The sequence below is a fragment of the Schistocerca americana genome, chromosome 3, assembly GCF_021461395.2.
Source record: "Schistocerca americana isolate TAMUIC-IGC-003095 chromosome 3, iqSchAmer2.1, whole genome shotgun sequence".
Lineage (NCBI taxonomy): Eukaryota > Metazoa > Arthropoda > Insecta > Orthoptera > Acrididae > Schistocerca > Schistocerca americana.
This window is the reverse complement of record NC_060121.1, coordinates 422780119-422805168: the sequence shown is the minus strand read 5'-3', so window position 1 is coordinate 422805168 and position 25050 is coordinate 422780119.

Genomic DNA, 25050 nt, shown 5'->3' with positions numbered 1-25050 from the left:
ACTGCGTTCACTACGGAACATTTTAATGTAGGATAATTCTCGCTACTACAGCTGCAAATCGTCCAGCACATTGCGATGGAAGGATTGCATCATGTGAATGACATATAATAAACAACTTAACAAAAGGTAGCTCAGTCAGTAGTTAACTTGTCGGTGAATGGCTAAGGTCTGAGGTTTGAGTCCACATCCAGCACACCGTTTTAATCCTTCAACTACCATCGGGACGTATGAGTTCCACGACAGATTATCGGAGAGCTAATTGGAATTTATTGCATGTTTTGCTATGTATTTGGATCCGAATGGGAAGGGAAGCCTTCTCATGGTTTGCATAATTCTTACAATTACAGATTGCACACATACTCGGTTATGCTGGCGTCAAGTTTCATTGTCAACCCTCGTCTCCATTATTGTCACGTAGAATTAATTCGCACCTGCAGATAGGCAACAGAATTACCAGTTTCGCAAAGCGGGTTGGCTTCGCTCCTCCCCGAACACATCGCATCAACGACTTGCACCCACGAACTGACGCTTGCCACATCACAAACGAATCCCATATTGAACACCTGTAGCGAGAATTACAGGTTTGGAGAGACGCTCTGCCCACTGATGTGTGTCTGTTTTCAGCGTGTCTTGTAGTTCTTGTGCCGTCGTCTCCTGAAACCCTGGAGGTACGCACGAGTAATCGTGCACGTCCGACCCACACCCCAACCCCTCAACCCTCACGGAAAACGAAAAGGAGGGAAACATTCTTCTCATACTGTTACTTTAGGCTAAGATATTAATTAAAGTAACCTTGCGTTAGTGTTTTTGAAATAAAATTTGTAGTCAAAAGGTTAATCTTCCAGGAAATATCAAATCAGCTTATACTGCGCTGCAAAGTAAAGATGTGTTCTCTAAATTAACGTGCTGAGTCACAGATAGGTACTATAGAAAGACTGTCTAATTCTACATCTACATATATACTCCGGTAGCCACCAAGCTGTGTGTGGCGGAGGGCAGAATTTGTGCCAAAGTCATATTTCGCCCCGTCTGTTCCACTCGCGAATCGCGAGAGGGAAAAACGACTGTCTGAACGCCTCAGTACGAGCTCTAATTTCCCTTGTCTTTGAATGGTGATCATTGCGCGATTAGAAAGTTGGTGGTAATATATATGCTCTACATCCTCGGCGAAGATTGGATTTCGGGATTTAGTGAGCAGCCCCTTCCGCTTAGCACGCCATCTGTCTGCAAATGTGTCCCACTTCAAACTTTCTATGAGATTTTTAACGCTCTCGCGATGGCTAAATGTTCCAGTCACGAATCTTTCAGCTTTTCTTTGGACCTTCTCAATCTCTTGAATCAGACGCAACTGGTAAGGGTTCCATACAGCCGAACAATACTCTAAGACTGGACGAACTAACGTATTGTAAGCTATTTCCTTTGTTGAAGGACTGCATCGCTTCAGGATTCTACCAATAAACCGCAATCTAGAGTTCGTCTTGCCCGTTACTTGTGTAATCTGATCATTTCATTTGAGATCATTTCGAATAGTCACACCCAGATACTTGACGGATGTTGACGCTCCCAAAGACTGGGCATTTATTTTGTAAAACGAAACTTCCTGGCAGATTAAAACTGTGTGCCCGACCGAGACTCGAACTCGGGACCTTTGCCTTTCGCGGGCACACAGTTTTAATCTGCCAGGAAGTTTCATATCAGCGCACACTCCGCTGCAGAGTGAAAATCTCATTCTGGAAATTTATTTTCTACTTGTACAATAATGGGGATTTTCGCCTTGTTATACGCAGTAGGTTACACTTATTAATATTGAGAGATAACTGCCAGTCATTACACCCCTCATTTATTTTCTTCAAATTTGTTCACAATTTTCGTGTGATACTACTTTCCTGTAGACTACAGCATCATCGGCAAACAGTCTAATGCCGCTGTCAGTACCATCGACCAGATCGTTTATGAAAATCGTAAAAAGCAGCGGACCTATTACACTGCCCTGGGGCACACCTGAAGTTACGCTTGTTTCTGTTGAAGTCACCCCGTTCAGGACGACGTACTGCTCCCTGTCGGTTACAAAACGTATCTATCCAACCGCATATGTCATCGGATAGGCCGTAAGCGCGCACTTTTTGGAGTAAGCGACAGTACGGAACTGAGTCGAACGCCTTTCGAAAGTCGAGAAATGTGGCCACAACCTGGGAGCCGGTATCTAGAGCCTGTTGTATATCATGCGCAAAGTAAGCTTACGGCCAGAAAGGCCTTCATCCGCATTAGACAACACACACACACACACACACACACACACACACACACACACACACACATAAAGTCTCTGGCTGCCGAGGCAAGTCATGTGTATGTGAGTTGTGTGTGCGTGCGTGCGTGTGTGTGTGTGTGTGTGTGTGTGTGTGTGTGTGTGTGTCTGTGTGTGTGTGTGTGTGTGTGTTTTATCTAATTCGGATGAATGCCTTCCTGGCCGAAAACTTACTTGTTTGACCGTCTTTTTGTTGTACCTGTCTGCGACTATATGGTGACTAGCAATCTGTCCTTTTCATAATATTGTCATTATTCCATCATGGATTTTCCATTGGTTGGTTCTCTAAACTAAGTTAGACGGCTGCAGTTTGGTTTCCACGAGGTGACAATCATAACTTTATGACAACATCCTCGTACTCTCGGCTACGGGACAGAACAGCGCGGACAAGGTGAGAACCACGGTGTTTCCGGTAGGCGATGACGGCAGATCGCGAGTGGGCGCCGCGTCCGGCTGCGGCGTGAGTGGCGTCGCGGCGCTCGGCTCCTACAGCTGCGCCAGCCGCGCCAGGTGCGGCCGCCCCGCCCTGGCCACTGAGTGCTACCTGGAAGGCCGCCCACGCAGCGCCCCGTCACCACCCCGTCCGCATAGCGGCCCGCTTCCTCTGTTCCCGGAAAGCTGTCACAACCAGCCACGACGCGTGTGCGGCGACGTCCTGTATTCTGCCAGCACTGACTACACAAATTCTTCGGCGTAAGAACTTTTAATAAGCCGGTCGAGCCCTAGAAAAAATTACATTAACATCAACATACTTACTCTGCAGTTCATGATTTAATGCACGGTAAAGGGTTCAGCGAACCATCTTTAAGCTAATTCTCCACCGTTCCACTCTCGAACTGCGCGCTGGAGAAACAGACACTTAGATCTTTCTTTTGAGCTCTGATTGCTCTTATTTTGCTACGACGATTATTTCTCCCTTTGTGCGTGGGTGCCAACAAAATATTTTCACACTCTGAGGCGAAATTTGGTGAATGAAATTTCTTGAGAAGGTCCTGCCGCAGCGAAAAAATCTTCGTTTCAATTATGTATGCAGATTCATTGACTGAGGTCTACTGACAATTCTACGCATCGTCAATTGCTGCTGATGCGGCAATTCTGAAAACAGCCTAAGGTTAGGCCGAAACTGGTGATTTTCAATGAAATAACCATCGCGATCTAGAGCGGTTTTTTACTAATTTTATGTAACTTACAACTTCGCTGTTTCCCAAAAATGTTACCAAAAATTTTGTTTGTTTTAATGACTGTCACCCCAAATCGTGTATTATATCCGTGTCACAGTCTCCCCTACTTCGCGATAGTACAAAACAAGCTGCCCTTCATTCTACTTTTTCGATGCCCTCCGTCAGTCCTATCTGATGCGGGTCCCACAGCACACAACAATACTTCAGAAGAGAGTGGACAAGGTAGTGTAAGCAGTCTACGTAGTAGATCTGTTACATTTGCCAAGCGTTCTGCCAGTAAATCGCAGTCTTTGGTTTGCCTTCCTCACAACATTATCTATGTGATCGTTACAGTTTAAGCTATTCGTAATTATAATCCCCAAGCATTCAGCTGCATTTACAGCCTTTATATTTGTGTGATTTATCGTGGAATCGAAATTTAATGGATTCCTTTTAGTACTCATGTGAATGACGTAACATTGTTCATTATTTAGAGTCAGTTAACAGTTTTTGCACAATACATATATCTTGTCTAAGTCGTTAAGCAATTCGTTTTGCTCATCCGATGACTTCATAAGACGTTAAATGACATCACATGCACACAATGTAAGAAGGCTAATCGATTGTCTCGTAAATCGTTTATGTAGAACAGGAACGACGGAGGGCCTATAACACTTCCTCGGGGAATGTCAGATATAACTTATTTTTTACGCGATGACTTTCCGTCAGTTATTACGAACTGCCACCTCTCTCACAGGAAGTCCCGAATCCAGTGACACAACTGAGACGATACTCCACAGATAATCTAATTAGATCTCACTTGTGAAGAACTGTGTCAAAAGACTTCTGAAAATCTAAAAATGTGGAATCAGTTTGACGTCCCTGTCTACAGTACTCATTACTTCCTCAGAATAAAGAGCTAGTTGAGTTTCTCGGCATTTTCTGAATCCGTATTAGTATTTGTCAATGAACTGATTTCTTCAACATAATTCATAATGAATATGAAGATGGTATCTGTACTTTCGGACACGTCCGAAAGAACAGATACCATCTTCATATAGTTAAGGCTAACTGACGATTGACCTTCTTATTCTGTGCGTATGGACACGCATTGACCGAACTCTTACGGCACTCGGTAAGATTGTCTGCCGCGAGTAATGAGTGTAGTGCGCAGGGGCACTACGAATGTACTGTGTGGACATTAAGTTGGGAATGTGGGTCTCACGGGGAGCGTGCAAGGGATAAATCCCTGCAGTCGCACTCTCCACTGAGCCCTCGGTGGCTCAGATGGATAGAGCGTCTGCCATGTAACCAGGAGATCCCGGGGCACACATTTTCAACTGTCCCCGTTGATGTGTATCAATGCCTGTCGACAGCTTAGGGTCTTGATTTGATTATCATTCAATTCATAATGTGTGAGAACTTTGGACTTTTATATAGGACAGGTAACAAAGTGGTTACAAAGCGCTGACTTTGTCGCTTATGGCACTTAGAGTTGTGAGACGGGAGGGACAGCCATCTTACGCCAAAATCTTAGCTCGGTGTTACTAGTTTGTCATGCTGGCGACCCACTGGTAAGAGACGTTTAGTATCATATGACAGTATCAGCAGTCAGAAGAAGAAGGTGGAAAGAGAGAGTCAGATACGGTTTATAGGTACAAAGATGAATATATCACACAGTGACTCTCTCGGTGGTTGAATCGATATTTTTCCTTGTTATCTAAAGCGAAATGGTGTCCATAGCGGTCTGGCTCAAGCCTACGTAACTTAAACTAAACACTCTACTCGGCTTGTGGTTGTTGTTGTTGTTGTTGTCTTCAGTCCTGAGACTGGTTTGATGCAGCTACTCTATCCTGTGCAAACTTCTTCATCTCCCAGTACTTACTGCAACCTACATCCTTCTGAATCTGCTTAGTGTATTCATCTCTTGGTCTCCCTCTACGATTTTTACCCTCCACGCTGCCCTCCAATGCTAAATTTGTTATCCCTTGATGCCTCAGAACATGTCCTACCAACCGGTCCCTCCTTCTTGTCAAGTTGTGCCACAAACTCCTCTTCCCCCCAATTCTATTCAATACCTCCTCATTAGTTATGTGATCTACCCATCTAATCTTCAGCATTCTTCTGTAGCACCACAATTCGAAAGCTTCTATTCTCTTCTTGTCCAAACTAGTTATCGTCCATGTTTCACTTCCATACATGGCTACACTCCATACAAATACTTTCAGAAACGATTTCCTGACACTTAAATCAATACTCGATGTTAACAAATTTTTCTTATTCAGAAACGCTTTCCTTGCCATTGCCAGTATACATTTTATATCCTCTCTACTTCGACCATCATCAGTTATTTTGCTCCCCAAATAGCAAAACGCCTTTACTACTTTAAGTGTCTCATTTCCTAATCTAATTCCCTTAGCATCACCTGACTTAATTCGACTACATTCCATTATCCTCGTTTTGCTTTTGTTGATGTTCATCTCGTATCCTCCTTTCAAGACACTGTCCATTCCGTTCAACTGCTCTTACAAGTCCTTTGCTGTCTCTGACAGAATTATAATGTCATCGGCGAACCTCAACGTTTTTATTTCTTCTCCATTGACTTTAATACCTACTCCGAATTTTTCTTTTGTTTCCTTCACTGCTTGCTCAATATACAGATTGAATAACATCGGGGACAGGCTACAACCCTGTCGCACTCTCTTCCCAACCGCTGCTTCCCTTTCATGGCCCTCGACTCTTATAACTGCCATCTGGTTTCTGTACAAATTGTAAATAGCCTTTCGCTCCCAGTATTTTACCACTGCCACCTTAAGAATTTGAAAGAGAGTATTCCAGTCAACATTGTCAAAAGGTTTCTCTAAGTTTACAAATGCTAGAAATGTAGGTTTGCCTTTCCTTAATCTATTTTCTAAGATAAGTCGTAGGGTCAGTATTGCCTCACGTGTTCCAACATTTCTGCGGAATCCAAACTGATCTTCGCCGAGGTCGGCTTCTACCAATTTTTCCATTCGTCTGTAAAGAATTCACGTTAGTATTTTGCAGCTGTGACTTATTAAGCTGATAGTTCGGTAATTTTCACATCTGTCAACACCTGCTTTCTTTGGGATTGGAATTATTATATTCTTCTTAAAGTCTGAGGGTATTTCGCCTGTCTCATACATCTTGCTCACCAGATGGTAGAGTTTTGTCAGGACTGGCTCTCCCAAGGCCGTCAGTAGTTCCAATGGAATGTTGTCTACTCCCGGGGCCTTGTTTCGACTCAGGTCTTTCAGTGCTCTGTCAAACTCTTCACACAGTATCGTATCTCCCATTTCATCTTCATCTACATCCTCTTCCATTTCCATAATATTGTCCTCAAGTAAATAGCCCTTGTATAGATAGACCTCTATATACTCCTTCCACCTTTCTGCTTTCCCTTCTTTGCTTAGAACTGAGTTTCCATCTTAACTCTTGATATTCATACAAGTGTCTCTCTTTTCTCCAAAGGTCTCTTTAATTTTCCTGTAGGCAGTATGTACCTTACCCCTAGTGAGATAAGCCTCTACATCCTTACATTTGTCCTCTAGCCATCCCTGCTTAGTCATTTTGCACTTCCTGTCGATATCATTTTTGAGACGTTTGTATTCCCTTTTGCCTGCGTCATTTAGTGCGTTTTTATATTTTCTCCTTTCATCAATTAAGTTTAATATTTCTTCTGTTACCCAAGGATTTCTACTAGCCCTCGTCTTTTTACCTACTTGATCCTCTGCTGCCTTCACTACTTCATCCCTCAAAGCTACCCATTCTTCTTCTACTGTGTTTCTTTCCCCCATTCCTGTCAATTGTTCCCTTATGCTCTCCCTGAAACTCTGTACAACCTCTGGTTTAGTCAGTTTACCCAGGTCCCATCTCCTTAAATTTCCACCTTTTTGCAGTTTCTTCAGTTTTAATCTACAGTTCATAACCAATAGATTGTGGTCAGAGTCCATATCTGCCCCTGGAAATGTCTTACAATTTAAAACCTGGTTCCTAAATCTCTGTCTTACCATTATATAATCTATCTGATACCTTCTAGTATCTCCAGGATTCTTCCATGTATACAACCTTCTTTTATGATTCTTGAACCAAGTGTTAGCTATGATTAAGTTATGCTCTGCGCAAAATTCTACCAGACGGCTTCCTCTTTCTTTTCTCTCCCCCAATCCATATTCACCCACTATGGTTCCTTCTCTCCCTTTTCCTACTCTCGAATTCCAGTCACCTATGACTATTAAATTTTCGTCTCCCTTCACTACCTGAATAATTTCTTTTATCTCACCATACATTTCATCCATTTCTTCATCATCTGCAGAGCTAGTTGGCATATAAACTTGTACTACTGTAGTAGGCATGGGCTTCGTGTCTATCTTGGCCACAATAATGCGTTCACTATGCTGTTGGTAGTAGCTTACCCGCACTCTTATTTTTTTTATTCGTTATTAAACCCATTCCTGCATTACCCCTATTTGATTTTGTATTTATAACCCTGTATTCACCTGACCAAAAGTCTTTTTCCTCCTGCCACCGAACTTTACTAATTCCCACTATATCTAAGTTAAACCTATCCAGTTCCCTTTTTAAATTTTCTAACCTACCTGCCCGATTAAGAGATCTGACATTCCACGCTCCGATCCGTAGAACACCAGTTTTCTTTCTCCTGATAACGACGTCCTCCTGAGTGGTCCCCGCCCGGAGATCCGAATGGGGGACTATTTTACCTCCGGAATATTTTACCCATGAGGACGCCATCATCATTTAACCATACAGTAAAGCTGCATGCCCTCGGGAAAAATTACGGCTGTAGTTTCCCCTTGCTTTCAGCCGTTCGCAGTACCAGGACAGCAAGGCCGTTTTGGTTAGTGTTGCAAGGCCAGATCAGTCAATCATCCAGACTGTTGCCCCTGCAACTACTGAAAAGGCTGCTGCCCCTCTTCAGGAACCACACGTTTGTCTGGCCTCTCAACAGATACCCCTCCGTTGTGGTTGCACCTACGGTACGGCCATCTGTATCGCTGAGGCACGCAAGCCTCCCCACCAATGGCAAGGTCCATGGTTATGGGGGTAGGTGTGGTACTACATTTATTTTACAAGAAGGTTTCAAAAATGATGGGAGCCATTTACGGAATCAAAACGGATACAGGTATTCCCCACCAATACCTAAGCACTTTTACCATCGATCTTTCAGATTTCGTATTTTCTTAGCAAACCATTCTTTGGGGATATCGCGGCGCCACTGGTGGACAACTGCATGAAGTTCGTTATCAACGTTGAAAACTTCTTAATCCCCATGACTGCTTTCATTGTATCCAGTCGGACATAGTCGCTACAACAGATCCGGCGAATATGGAGAATGTGGCTGCACGGTAAACCCTATTTCACGTTTGGTGCAATGGTCCGGTGACCTTGTTTTGGATTAGAGCGCCACGGCCCTATTTTCCGTAAATGCGTCGGCGGAGTTGGTGCAATAAACTGTAGTACCGATCACTGTTGAGGTTTGTATGGGGAAGGATCCATTCCACCAACAGTATCCTGATCCCAGGACACAGACACCATTTGTTTCTGCACGAATAGTCCAGATCGTGAGTTCTTGGGACGAGGGCCCCGAGCATGCTTCCACCCCACAGACTGGCGATTTTTTTTTTCCTGTAGCTTCGCGGAAGGACCATGACTCATTGAGTGTGGCGAGTCGCTCAAGCAACACGGCTGTACTGTCCTGTTGCACCAACTATTGGCATGTATCCACACGCTTCTGTTTCTGCGCAGTGGCGACGGAAAGGGGCACCTATTGTGCACCCACCTTGTTCATCTTCAAATCTTGATGGGTGGTGGTGTGAAAGTTCACCGTGGTAGACCTGAAGCCTTCTTTACATGAAATGTGTTTCGCCTGTGCCCCATTATGAAGCCATTGACAGGCTGATCTTTGTCTGGCTGGCTGGACGCCAAGTGCTTCTGCGTTTTTCAGCATAGTCCCTGCGGTCTCTGATATCCAACGAAACACGGATCGTCGACTTGCTGCTGTCTCCCCACATAGGTTAATAATCCCTTGTGGATGTCTGACACAGTTAGTCCTTTCCTCCAGAGAAACTACACTGTTCACTGTTGCCCATGCTTGTTTGCTTGCATGTTGTCTTACAAGTGTCCACCAGCGCACACGCAAAGCGGAACAAGTCGCAAGGCGGAATAAGTGCTGCTGCAATACGCCACCTATGGGAAGCATGAGCACCACCTGACAGCATACGCAGAGACACATTTCAAACTGCTACTTTGCAAGAGTAATTTCCTCAGAATGCGCTGGCAACACATTTAGCTTTTTGAAGGAGAGGTCGTTTAAGTTAGCTATGGAAAATAGTGCCTACCATGGCGGAGTGCAGTTTTCGTTTTGGGACCTAGTTTTAAAATAGGAGGCGGCAGGATCACTCGGCCTCACGTTTGCATTCGCTTGTAGTCCACCTCAGAAGAACCCCGTGGATAACCGCCAGCTGCTATCGGCACCATATGGCGGGATCCTACAGCCCAAGATATACGCAACACGCTATCATGCTTCATTCCTGCTTCTCGTGCCTTTCATCTCTCTCTCTCCCTCTGTTCCTCTCTCTCTCTACGTTACAGCAAATTATACTTTTATAACTTATTTTAGTTGATATTTTATAAAACATGATATTCAACATTAATCCACTCTTTCCTCCAGATTTCATTGCTTAATATTCTTTTTCTGTTGCCTTGTAAAGTATTGAATTCAGAACACAACGCAATTAAGGAGTCGAACCGGGGCGCTTCCTATTATTAGAACTGTCTTATTTCTCTTCCTGCTCACCTACATTCCAAGATTAGTAACTGCTTGATTCAGAGCTGCAAGTAGGATAGATAGACCGTTCCAAGGCCAAAAGGTGTGGCATCACCTTCATTGGCTGCCATTTATTAGCTGAAGCGGTGAACAGGTGTGGTGTAACATCACAACCGCTCTTGTGCTGCTGTAGTTCTTCCTGCTCTGCGGAATGTTCCTTCAAACGTTTGATGTCCATTTCTATCTTCTTTTCTTATTCGGTTCTCCTTTCTAGTTTCGATATGAAAAACACAAAGAAAGAGTTACAGTAGTATGGAACGAAGAAGGTAGTAGGTGTGGCCGGCCACCGGGTTGTGTTGTAACGTTGCGTCCCGGTACCCAGGTTGCGGATGTGTCGGCTCTCTGAAGCCCTATGTTTTTCGTAGAAGTAAACAGCCGAACGCCTTAACCCCTCCCGTCGTTAACATATTCCGGTTACCTGATGAAGTTTAGCCATCGAGAAATTCCAAAGTAGGCGCAAAGCGAGGTCGATTTTGCACCCTGTGTATGCGATCGCTATGACAATCGGCCGTGTTTCCCCAGACATTAGGTGCATACTCCAAAACTGGGTTCAATAGCATCTTCTACAGATCAGCTCCAAGTTCCTGTGAGAATGTGGATGTCGGTTATAGAAGCAAGTATGGCTGGCGCATCCCCGCCGTTTTTTCCCTGTTCTTGGACGTGACGGAGCCAGTCGACAGTGACACCCAACTATTTGATGAAGCAGAGCTTTCATGCTGCGCGTGTGTAGAGCCGAGTCGTCGGCGTAAAACGCGAGCCCAGGATAGACACGATGGCATAACAGCTGCTGTTTACACAGTGTTGAGCAAGCGACCGAGTGCTGGACTTTGCAAAACTCTTTCTAGGACCCAGCACTTTGAGAGGCTTGTGTCCTGAGATGAAAAGTTCTGCCTTCTATGTCGCATTTCAGGAGACGCACGTGCGGTGTGCTCAGTTTCTAGAAGGGAACCTCGCTCCCCACGGAATCAAGTACGTCTGAGACAACCAGGAACATCTCTCCCAAGTGCCTTCACCGCTTCTTCTAAAAGCCTAAGAAGTTAATGCTTAGCAGCATGTTCTTTTTTGAAGCCAAACTGTCCCTGAAAAGATCAGGCGCTAACCTTTCACATGGCGAAGGAAGCACCTGTGATATGACCTCTCGAGAACCTTCTACAGTGTAGGTGACATGTTGTAGGCCGCTGACGCTTTGGCAGGTGAAGATCTATACAAGCCTTGAGTATGGCCATTATCTCAGCGTTATTCCACACTGTCGGAAAGATTCTCATGTATTCAGAGCTCTTATTAGACAGTGAGTGACGTGATATGTCATCTGTCGTAGCATCAGGTTGGTTAGCGGATCAGGACCACCTGCTTTTCGGCTACTGAGTGTCCTTAGCAGAGCCTGTACTTCGTCTTCTGCGACCGACGAATTCCTCTTCCTCTTCCTGCCGCACCAGGAACGTTCGGAGCCGCTCGGGCAAATGCTGGGCGTGGCTTGTTCCTGTACCGGTGTGTCTTACTAACGCGGGTTTGGAATCACCAATATCGTCGTCTGCTAATGGTATGCTACTGACTGCTCCATACTCTTTCTGGTGGCAGTTTTCCCTGGAAGTTCTACCCAAGTCCCGGCAAGAGAACACTCATTCACTTAGTCTTTCTTCCCGCTCAGTTTCTGGGAAAAAATTGCAACACCAGGAAAGAATGAGAGATCGCCTAAGACAACAATGTCCAAACGCTCTCCGTCTGATTGTAGTACAAACTTCTGCTTTTGTCTCTGAAATGGCTGTTTCACTGATAATTGCACTGGGTAATCTATAAGCAGATAATTGTGAAGTCGCAGTTTTATGTTATCACCATGCCACGCTACAAAGAACTGGCTGAGTTTGAATTTGACATCATTTTTGTGAAGAGTTAACCGGTTTTTCCGAAGACCTAGTTGGCTGCTTAAGTGGCCGTTCAGCTATCCGGATATGAGGTCGGTGGTTAGTGAGTGGAATCTAAGCAGTCCTCATGTCTCAAGACCTCGCAATAGCGTGACTAACGTACAGGCTTGGCATCTCCACTGCAGGGCCGTCAAGAATCACCCGGAAATATTCACCATGTTAGAGATTCAGTGATAGTCCTTTAGTCAGTTGCTCGATGACGTTTCGTAGGATGGGCTTGCCAAGGTGCCAACCACATTTGCTGTCGACAGCGAGTGCTATAGAACGAGTAGTACCAATAGTGACCTATTAATTGGCAACAGGGCAGCCTATCGGCCTTTGGAGTGTGTGTCTGTGACGGCCGGTTTCCAATATAATTACTCGTATCTTCAATTTTTCGACACTAGTTGCACTACTGCAGCCTGGTTTCAAGTGGCAATAAACTCCGTTATTGAAACAGTCCGATTTTACTGATAGATTTCTTATTTATCATCACTGCGTTGAGAATTATCATCACCACAAGGTGTCCTCTCAATTGCCAGGTTGCTGACGCCATTGCTGTATTAAATAATGATGTTCCAGGATAACTGCTTTGTAGTCTCGTATCTTACTCTTTCATTTCATCCACGTTTTTTATTCTTATCTTTCCGATAATCTTCTGTTTGACGTTTGTTGTAATATGTAGTCTGCTTTTTTTAAATGAAGTTTCGGAGACTTCTTTTTTCTTTTGCCATTTCCATTACTTCACTGGTGATAGCTTTATCCAGCCATTTTATTTCCTCCATTTTCTTCCAAACTTACATCTCGAACGTTTCACTTTTTTCTCTTCCTCTATTCTTTAACTCCCAGCATTCACAGCAGTAACAGGAAAACATTGTACATGATGCATTTAATCAACACTTGTCTGACCTAGATGTTCTAAAACTTTTGAATTACTGTTTTGGATACGAAATATTCCATGTCAACCCAGAAATGTGACCATTCCTTAAATTCCTAACTTTCTTTCGTTTATTTCACTTGTTTCTTCTTAAACTTTGAAATCTCACAACAACCACGTTATTGTTACGTTTTCTTTAAAAGCGAACATTTTAGCTTACGCTTTACTATGACTATTATTGACACTGAATTACTGTATTACAAATTATGTTAAGATTGACGGCAAAAGTAACACAACAACTGCAAAGAAAAAATTGGAAAACGCTCAAAAACTCTGGGTCAAAAACGAATTAAAAGAATTTCACATTAAAAAACAAATGTTCAACACACAGCTTTATAATGCAGAATTACAGTTGGTTAAGTTGCTTAATAGATTAGGATAGGATTTTATAACCGCAGAAGTCATAAAGTACACCGAATTCATCGTGCAGAAAACGAAAGCCACACAGAAGGGAAAAACTAGCTAATTTTATGAAACAACAGTTACCACCCAAATTGAATCAATACAGCCGAAGAAAACATACATTGTACACAGCTTTCCTCAACAACACCAACATAATATTCACGGCAGGAGAAGAGGCTCTACTCTGCAAAGGATTGAAACACAACGTTCAGGCTCCACTGGACCAAAACAACCAAGACAAGCTCATCACTAGTGTCACGCAGATTTCAACCACAACCCTTAGTAAGCGAAATGACAATATAGCAGGCTGCCACAAAGTTAGCGAAATTATTGAGAAGGAAAATGCAAAACTATTCCCAGCATTCAAGAAAAGAGAAGAAACCCTCACATGCAGCAATAAGACGAAATTAAAACTGAACATTACGATAACTGTAAGCTGACAAGGGTAATACAACCGTTGCAATAAACAGAGAACCATACATAGAAAGCCAACAACATAACAGAAATACCTGAAGAAACAAAAAAGGGACCTCTATCAGGCCTATAGTGAATTGCAGGAACAGCCCAACATTAAAAGTCAACAAAATGCCCTTCAAAATTCTCAACAAGCATACACATTTAACAATAATAGAACACTTAAATTCAGAGCAGAATTTACACAACATGTCAAAAACAGAACTTCCTGATGGAGCCACACTTGCCTCGTTTGGAGTACAAAATCTTTATTCCTCTATGCCAATCAATCCCAATAATTAACGCCAACTTACAGAAGCACAAAAAGTTCCTTCAACTCACATTACTGAGCTAATGGACCTGCAAAAATTCACACTTTCACTATTTCAAATTCAACACTAAACTCTAAAAACAAACAGATGGCCTAGCAATGGGCTCATATCTAGGATTGTTAGCTGAAATATTTATAAACAATTTAGAATACAAAGTTCTGAATTCCAGTCACCACCTCCTGATCATCTACTACTACATATATGTAGATGATACCATTATTTTAACCAATGGCACAAAAGATGACATCAATGAGTTGAACGGATTATTCAGCATTTCCCATGAAAACATAAAATTCACTGCTGTACACCAAGCAGGTGACCTTACCCTTAGAACAGAGTATAATAGACATCAGTTTGAAATTTATCGGATGCTTACCACAACACATACGATCATCTACAGCTCCTTCTGTCACCCCACACCCCACAAAATGGCAGAATTCCGGTACATGACCAGTAGAGCTATCCAACTACCACTCTCTACATATAAATGTGAACAAGACATTGAAATAATAAAACAAACAGCTATTACAGATGGCTGTAACAGCTCCATAGCAGATACCCTAAAACTCCCAATAGTGGCAAAGCAATCACATCACAAAAAAGGAGAAAAAAAGTCTTCCATACAATCCCATTTGTTAGTAATATTTCATATCAGATTGCCAATGTTTTCAAATTTCTTCAAACGAAAAGGCATAGACATATCCTTTACCACAAACAACAAGATTGGGCAGAAATTACCTCACATCAGCAACACACAAACCCCTCTTCATCACATGGGTGTGTACAAAATTGAATGTTTGGACTGTGACAGTTTCTACATAGGCCAGAAAGGTAGATCATTTGACATTAGATTCAAACAATACATGGCAGCAACAAAAAAAAAAAAAATCAAGAACAGCCACCCACTTGCATGAAACAAAACACCAAGTTAATAATACAAGTATCAGAATCCTACACATCCAGCCTAAAGACAAAAAACTAGACATTCTTGTTAGAACGCTCCATATATACAAACACCAAAGAAAACTACCTGAATCTATAGTAAATGACGAAAATAACAACATTTACAATAGTATCATCTCTGTTTTCAGCAGCAGCCTGTATTATTAAATTTGCAATGCACACACACACACACGCACACGCACGCACACGCACACACACCTTAATATTTGTCATAAATATTTATATGTTACCATAACATCTCCCAAATGTACAATGGACTGACCTCATTTACAAATATACCATCACACAAGCAACTCGTAGCCCCTGTCAGCTTGACACTATATGTAAATTAACTAACGACACAAATTGTACATCTATTTGCATATTTTAAAGCATTAACCAATATATTAACCCAGCCTTTAGTTAGTTATTACATGTAACTAGTATAATCTTAAGATCCCCTTGCTTTGAAAAGTTTGCTCTCATCCAGTCTGTCCTTCCACTCTCTCTCTCTCTCTCTCTCTCTCTCTCTCTCTCTCTCCTCCTGTCTCTTTCACTTTCTCTTCCTCTACTTCCGCCTCCAGTCTTTCATCGCTATCTCTGAATCTCAACCAAAATTGTTATTTATGTATAATTTTATCACTGTTGTCAGCATAATCATTTTACTTAAAGTTTGTAACTTACCACCTGATTATATAAACGCGTATGAAATTTAAGCTATATAAACCTGATTTAATCGGATTTATATTCCACCTGAAATATTTATTCCAATGCAGGTATTCAACAGCTCAAAACAAAGATATCAAAATCCTTTGAAACTTATTCCATAATAATACTGTTATTGTTTATACTCTTTGTACTTCATGATAATGTTTCTCTTTTGCTATATGCTCCTTGCACATAATCGTTTCCAGACGTCATCTTTGTTTACAAAATATAACACTATACATGAGATGTATTACGACAGAGAAAGAAACCTGTGATCACAGGAGGTATTCTATTTTACTTATTTTATTTTTACATGCACGTTTAGTTTTAGTCAAAAAATCCCCAAAACCATGATCTGAAATAGTATCTTGTTTCTCCACTAGACAGTGCCACAAGCTCCTCCAAAAAAATCGTAACACAACACATGTCATACTAACAAACGTAAATCCACCTGATGACGGACGTTGAAACCTTCGAAACGCGTCGTGGAGATAAATAAATAGTGGCGAGTAACAGTAAACTTTTTGTTTCATTCGAATGGTACTTTACGTACCTATTTTCCTGGGGTGCCCTTTTTGGATTTCACGCACATGTCATTGGCCTCATTTCCTTTGCAAATTGTTATTCGATAGTTGTTTCATTGTTTTTTAGTCCTCCTGTCCTACAGCCGTTTCTTCTGTCAACTGGATCTCTTGCTCGGACGCGCTCTTTACAGTGTTCCCGTCCGTCGGTTCATTTTCACTCTGAAGAATAGACGCCTTCCTCTTCAGGTTATGTTTGGTTATTTGAGTGTAGATGATCTACACATTTATTGCGGCGATATCTAGGATGTTGTAAAAGACACGCATCATTCACCTCCTGCAACCAATCTTTGTTGATCATTTCATCAATGACGTTCACACCGTACTTTATGGCGCTGCATAATGTAAGGTTTCCTGGTTTCTTCTTTCTTTCTTCACTCACAGCTATACCAGGATGCAGTATGCTGGGGATTTGACGTTCCTATTATTCTTCCGTTGGTACGCTGTCAGGACGCACTCTTGTTTATCATTCTTTTTCAACATGGTGGAGGAGTAAGTCAGAATTCTTCTTCTTCATATAGTTGGGGATTTCTAGTGGAATCTTGCTCTTTCTTCCCACTAACAATGTTTTCTTCTGTTTTTGGCAAGCTGGAGGGATGTTGCTTCCTTGGTTTATAAATGGCTCAATGATGTAAAGAATGACTTATGCTGCCTAGGGCTGGTTGTCTGATTTGCCTTCCTACTTACTAAGATAGGGAAAGGTGTTGCAAATGTACTTGGATGCCACTTATGCCGTGATCCAAAAAACAAGTCCGTATCTATCTGGTTTATTTGACGTAATGTGGATACATCGGTAGCTTCTTTTGTTTGGAAGTAACTCCTCATAAATCTTAAAATTTCCACCGGCGCGGTACAACACACGCAGTTTTTCACGAACTTCTTCCATATTTCATAAATAGGAGCGAACTTTTAAAGAGGGATGCATCGAGCTTGAGATGACTTCTTATCGAAGTGGAGGAGTCTGCTAAGTTTGTGGAATCTCTCATCATTTTATCTCTGCTGAAATTAGGACTCCAAGAACAATAACGAAAGCGAACACTTTCAGCATAGAAAGCACTTCTGACATACTTGATGCCAATCATTGTCTCGCCATTCCTCCATCCGTACTCTCCAGCTGATGTTTCTTATTTAATTAACAGTGTTTGATTCCGCGCGTGTGTGTGTATTTTTATGATACACAGCACTGATCCATGAAAAAGAAGTCGGAAGGCACTGATGACGGAGTCGTCTAATCGGTGACAGGTATATGCAGTGGGCATCCTTCTCTCCTCTAGAACGCTGAAAGCAGTCCTTCTTCGTGGCGAAGGAATATTAGCGACCTTCTATTTCGTTCCATCTCTAGCTGCCATCCTCACTGTTGCGCCAACTGAATCCTGAATCTGGAAAAAAACTGATGTGGAGGGACAGACACAAACAGTAATTCATTCCCAGTTTCGTTGTCTTCCTCATCAGCTGTCTCTGGCAGCAAATCACTATCTCAACTCGGTAAGTCACTGTATGATTCAATATCTGAGCTCTACAGGATGCAAAAGAAATACATTAGTGATGCCACTCTGACGCGACATTATTGAAAACGCCTGTTACAGGGAAAAAGCAGTGACTAACTGGTGGGATGAGTAAGAACAGCAACACACGGAAAACGACTGGAAACTTACTTTACAAGGTTCTGCGTGGAGATCTTGGCGTCAGTTATCATTCGATGCAGCGTTTGTTGAACAAAGCAAAATGAAGTGCAAGTGCCCTTGTAATTATGAGAACAGCAGTACCCTAAAGAGGAGTCACGGCAGGTGTCAATTGACCCCTCCCGCTTTTATAGGTCCACCTCATGAAATTCTGAAGGTTCAGCAAATGAGGAAACGTCACAAAATATGATGGAAAGATATTAAAGACCGAATTCGGTATTGAGGAAATAGAGGTTAGACGGTGTCTTTTGACCCTTTGCTGTTCTCAAATCGAGCTTTAGAGGAACTTGGTAACCAACAAATTTTTCAAATACGGAAAACCTACTACGAATCGGCAGGTAGCCCTTGCCATTGTAGTCGGCCAGTCTACAGCTGTTGCACAGAGGAGAATTCAAGGGGCCAGATGAGGTACCCTTAGATTCTAGATATAGTGTGCTGAACAGCTAGCGTCTTTTGACAAAAGTACAAGGTAGACTGTCCAAACTATGGAGCATCCTTTGTGATTAGAAAGAAGGCGAAGCTCGTTCCACTCTTTAGAAAGAATATATGGACAGATGGACACAAAGACAGATCTATCCAGTGACGTCCTTTGCCGCGACATCACAGAGCATTTTTGTACTCATTTGTTGGTTCGTTGGCTGGTTGGTTAGTTTGTTTTGGGGGAGGAGACCAAACATCTGTCCCATCGGATTAGGGAAGGATGGGGTGGGAAGTCGGCCGTGCCCTTTCAAAGCATTTAGGGAAATTACGGGAAGCCTAAATCAGGACGGCTGGACAGGTTTGTACTCGCTTATAGCGATAATCTACCACAAAAATCACATTGATTCCACTGGCAAGGCCACCGTGAGATTGAACTTAGTTTGTTTATTTACAAAGAGAGTAAATTCTTAATTAGACTTAGTTCCTCCAATGCTAAGTAGAATATTGGGCTACAATTTTCCTCCAAGAACTCAATCAGTTGCCAGATGTTCAGCTTCCTCCCAGTTTATGTCTGTGCACAGAAGGTCTTTTGCAAAAGTTTGTTTGTTGGTGTTACGAGGTCTTCCTCTACATCTGTATTCATGCGTTGGTTTCCACAACAGTGCTGATTGGGGGCTTCTTCCATTTTTCATGCATAAAACATGTCCCGAAAGCTTCAGTCTTCTTACAGAAACGATTTCGTGCAGGCTGCGTAGACCACTTCCTCTCAGCACTTCATCATTTGAAACGTTGTCGCTAAAGATTATCTTCAGAATTCACCTTAAGTATCGTTGGTGAAACGGCGTGCGTAACGGCTATTTGTAGGATGATAGAGGAGAACAGTCTAAGTTGGTGGATGTGCTTATAGAGTCTAATTCGTTGGAAAGCTGCAGAAGCTTCCCAGGTCTGCTACAAATGTCTGCATCTGCGTCCCAGTTATTACAGATAAGGCTGCTGAGATATTGAAACTGGTCAACAGCAAGTAGTATCTTCTGTTGCACTGTAATTTGGGTAGAAACGTTTCCACTTCTTATGCACATTGTAATTGTCTAATTACAATTTATTTTTAGCCCTACGGTACTGGCGATTCCATCCAGCTTGGTAGTCATTAGTTGTAATCTTTATGGTGGTTCTGCCAGAAGAACAATGTTATCAGCAAAACCCAGATCTTTAAGCCTAGATTGTTCATTCCAACACATGCCGATGTTGAAATTCTCCATAGTTTTTCTCATTGTGAAGTCTCTGGCAAATGTGAAAAACAGTAGTGACAAAATACATCGTAGTGAGTCGTCTCTCGAAATGGTAAAGAACCGCGTTCTGTTCTTACCAAGAAACACAGGTCTCGATAGAGATTCCTGAATTCCGTATAGGCTTACAATAATCCACACCGATTCTCGGCGAATACTGTCAAAAGCATTTGCAAAATAAGCGAAGTTTAGGTCCAGTGAACAGCTGATTTCTACGTATTGTCCTATTACGTTACGTAAAATGACTATCTGTTCGGAGCACAATCTTCCACTTCGAAAACCAGCCAGTTCTTCGCGCAGTCGACAGTCTGCTGCTTCTTGAGTCGTTTTTTGAAGAACGAGGCAAAGACTTTGGCGGCACTGAGGGAAGCGTGATACCTCTACAGTTTCCACATTCTCTTAGATTTCTTTTCTTCGGTAGTTTAACAGTGTTACCACACGTCCTGTCTTCTGGAACTTGCCTTCTTTGTCAACAGATGTTGCACAGTTTAGATAATGAATAAAGTCCTGACTTCTGTATCTCAGAATTTCGATAGATTTCATCAAAGCCAACTGCTTCACTGTCTTTAAGTGTTTTGATTGCTATGCACAACTTTGGTTCTGCGATATCATCTGGTTTTAGCATTAGCTGTTGCATTTGTGGCTCATTTTAGAAGTTGTAAGAGTTAAGTAGGTTGAGCTGGTTCAGCGTTTCTTATTCAAACCATTGGGCAGCTTGTTCAACTTTAGTGAGCAGAAGTTTCCCATTTTTATCGTTTATAAGGCCGTTTGGAAAACTACGGGCTCCAGTAAGTCCTTTCATCTCATTTCGGGAACCAGCATTTTGCCTCTCGTCTTTCTGTGCAGACCACTCTATTTCTTTTGTCAGCCGTACAACGGCTTTTGGCTTGTCGGTCTGACACGACACATTTTCGACTAGCTACTTGAAGCTCTCCTTAGTCCTTTAGCTTATTTACTTTAGATAATAGAACCTAGTGTGATGGCATGTTTCTTGAGTCCTTGATTGCATCTGATACACTTCCACCTAGTAAACAAAATACGTTGTTAACTGAGTATCACGGCAGATGCGTGGTTTAACTGATGAGTTTGCTGGAAATAGGACAATCGTTCTTAACCCTAGATTCCTAAACCCTAGTAAAATTTACGGTTGCAGTTCATATCTCACCACGGTTCCCGCCAACACATGAGCGACACGTAATCTTCAGTACCTTCATAGCCAACTTTGTTGTTAACAATACCTGAATTATTTATTGCCAGACTCCAGCGGTTTGTTGACACAGATTTGATAGGAATGTAACGTTTTCCTCCTTTAGTGCTTTATAGTTAACAAGATAAACATCATCAGCTTTAGAAATTATAGGAAGCTTGCAGACGAAAATTCTTCTCGCTGTCTATTGCTTGGCCAACGACTTACTTAATAATGCCAAAGTATATTGTTTATAGGAACGATCTTTGAACGATCTTAGGATGCCGCTTGTGGCTGTAACAGATCAGCCAGCCGAGTCAGTTGCTGATTAGTATTAACAATAAAAAACCAGATGCGTACGAGGAAAAGAGTCCCGACATACACGCATTTGACGCTGTCCAAGTAGCTCTGCCTGCCAATCCCGGAAGAAGAACAATATTTTCGAAGATACGGCCCTCTTTCGCTTGGTTCGCTACGGAAACTTTTCACGCATTTTGCGACCAACGTATTTTTTTATACGATGCAGGACTTTATAATGTAATAATATTACGTGTGATTTCAGCAAACTAACGTGAGACTGAATAAGATGGTCGATTTTTACGAAAAATCAAATTACGACAAAGTAAGTTTCAGAGCGAAATTCAAGAAACCCAAGAAATGTCACGCCTGTCGACCGTATAGGGAAATGTTGCATAAGCAACTTAACGTTGGCTTTGCTATGGTTATGAATGATATTATTCAGCAACAGCAGTTGATGTAAGTAATAAATGACGGAGGCGTACTGGTCCCGAAACTTGATCGCCCCAAACCCTCGCCTTGTGGGGCTTCCCGGGTGATATCCTCGGACAAGGCCTCCGTGCCCAGAGCTGGCGCTCATATTGCTAACCCTACACAGTTGGGAGACCCATAAAGAGTATAATAATATTCTATAGTTGTTGGTAACTATAGACAAGAGTTTAGTAAGAGGTACAAAATAAAATTCGTATGTGGATGTGGACATGTCACGGACCCTTGCTCTGGTACTACGGAAGGTAGGTTTAAATGTGGATATGGTCTCTGACGCAGAACACAGAAACGGCAGTACGACTCATATCAAAAACCTCTGACTTACAAGTCAGTATTTAATTTTTACTCTTTTAGTCCACAGTAAAAACACTGAATGCTCCAGGTAAGGGTGTTCTATGTCGATTGAACGCCTAGAAGCAAAGCTTCTTCTACTTCAATGTTTGTTTCAGTAAACGAACTAAATTCAATAGTATAAACCAGTAGCGTCCTTCTTTCACATTTTTATCTCTAGTATATGCAGCCCGTCCAAAAAGTTCCGAGACTGATTTTACTCCTGGCATATTCGCGACGTCAACGCAGTAACTACGGTGGCAGACCTGAGCTGACAGTTGTAAACAACAGATGTGCCTTCTACCAGTCAGTGGCGAGCAAAAGCAGTGTTAAATAGCGAAGGTGCAACCATGGTGTGGCAACGTCTTTGTTGGTAGAGATCTGCCTTTTTACCACCTTTCATATTTTCTAATCTCATGCATCGCTAGTGTCTCATGGATGTTGTCTCTGCTGCTTTGTCGAAGTTACCTGGAAAAAGAATTCAACGAAACACTATTGTTTTATTTCCCTTAATATCAACGATCTTTTCGTTTTCCTTGCCATGCCCTGAATAATTTCTCCAACGGCCATCCGATGACTGGCTTATTTTTTAAGAGACTCTTCCTGTGTTATGATTGTGATCTGTTCTTCGTCTGGATAAGACAATGTGCCTTCTGCATAATCATCTAGTTTGAGTTCAGTGTTTCCCCCCTTCCCTAATAATTAATGCATGCGAGTTCATGAAGTGTAGGTTTATCCTAGCGGGTAATACGAATGAAACTGATCAAGTGCAACAGGTTTCGTGTATCATGAGTGAAAGTCCCCTATTCTGGTTTCTAGTACCGAACATTTTCCCCTAATCAGTCTATCAGTTAGGCACTCCCGACGTTTCTTTTGCAAGCATTCTCGTGCGTTTCCCATTGGTTTATCGTGCTTTTACAACTACACATCCTCTAGGTCGAACTTGTCATTTATATGGTACCGTCTGCCATATGCACAAGATGATTATAATTAAAGCTAAACTTTCAAACCGCTGTAGAAATAACACCACTGGTCAGAGTGACGTCAAATTGCAGCGGAGTATATCGGAAAACGGGAAAAACATACAGCACAAGAAAAATAAATAATTACAAAATGTAGCAATAGATGGCCCTGTAACCATCATAATTTAATAATGGTCGACTACAAATGCCAAATGAATCATACAACAGTGCCTAAGGCGTACGTTTGACGTTAAACAAACTGCACTACTCAGTGTTCATGGATGTACAAGTGTGATTCTGTTATCACGTAAGTCCATCCACCACGGCAAGGTCATATCACGTCGGATGGGAAAAATCGGTTTTTAATTGTCCTGAGGCCAAAAACCCTATAAAAAGCATTAATCAAAATCAAATCGGATTATTAATTTCTGTGTGACTAGCTCAGAACATGTTCAATATGCTGTCCACCGTTTTCGGCAACAAGCTGAAATCGAGCACGTTCCACAACTGGCCGAAATTTTTCCGGGGTCACGTTCAGAACCTATTGCGCAATGCGTGCCTCAGTGCAGCTAAGTTTGCAATCGGACACTGAACACATCTTCCAGATAGCCCCACAGCCAGAGGACACGCGATTAAGATAAGATGACCGGGACGGCCAGGCTGTAGGGAAATGGTGGCTGATAATTGTAGCATTTCCGAAATGTCGCCTCAGCAGCTGCTTAACTGGATTCGCAATATGCGGAGGTGCGCCATCTTGCATAAAAATGATCACATCCACACATCCACGCTGTTGGAAAGCCGGAATGACGCGGTGGCGCAAAAGACACTCACAGCGCCTACCAGTGACGGTACAGGTAACAGGACCGGAAGCACCTCTCTCTCTCTTGAAAAAATATGGCCCTATGATAAATCATGCCGAAAACCCGCACCACACAGTGACCTTTTCAGCATGAAGTGGTTCTGGTTGATTTGCGTGTGGATTCTCCGCTGCCCATATTCGACAATTCTGTGTATTGACGTATCCTGTCAGATGGAAGTGGGCTTCGTCTGTCCACAAAATCTTCCACGACCAATCATTGTCCACTTCCATGGGAGCAAAAAATTCTAAAGCAAAGGTCTCTCTTGCTGGCAAGTCAACAGGAAGCAAGTCGTGCACATGGATAATTTTGAATGTATAGCAGAGAAGGATGTTTCGTAGGATTTTACGCACCGTGCTCACGTATATGTCCAATGTTTGGACAATTCTCCGTACACTACACGTTTGCACACCACCACTCGTCTCCTCCTGGATTGCTACGGCTACTGCTTCCACTGACGTCGAATCAATTCGTTTCCTCCCTCTACCAGGTTGCACACCAAAAGAACCCGTCTTTTTGAATCTCCGAATCATTTTCTCCGAACCCACGGGAATCATCGCACCAACGCCTTTTTTCAAACCCTTCAGTGTCCGGAACTTCTGCAGAGCGACAGTCGTCATTCTTGTTATGCAGCTTTACAAGCAGAGCGCGATCCTGCATTGAGACAGTCATGGCGAACGTCGCAGACGCGGAAGGAGGAAAAACCGTGTACCAGGCGTGTTTATACCAACTTCAATGAGTCGTGTGCATGACAGGTGTTTTCATTGACGTATTCTGACACATTCAGCGCCGTCTATTGATCAATTTTCACACTATTTTTTTCTTCTCCGATAACACTCCGTTGCAATTTGACGTCATTCTGACCAGTGGTGTTATTTCTACAGCAATTTGAAAGTTTAACTTTAATTGTAATCACCCTGTATTTTAATCTGTGATTTGCGGTTAGGAAGCC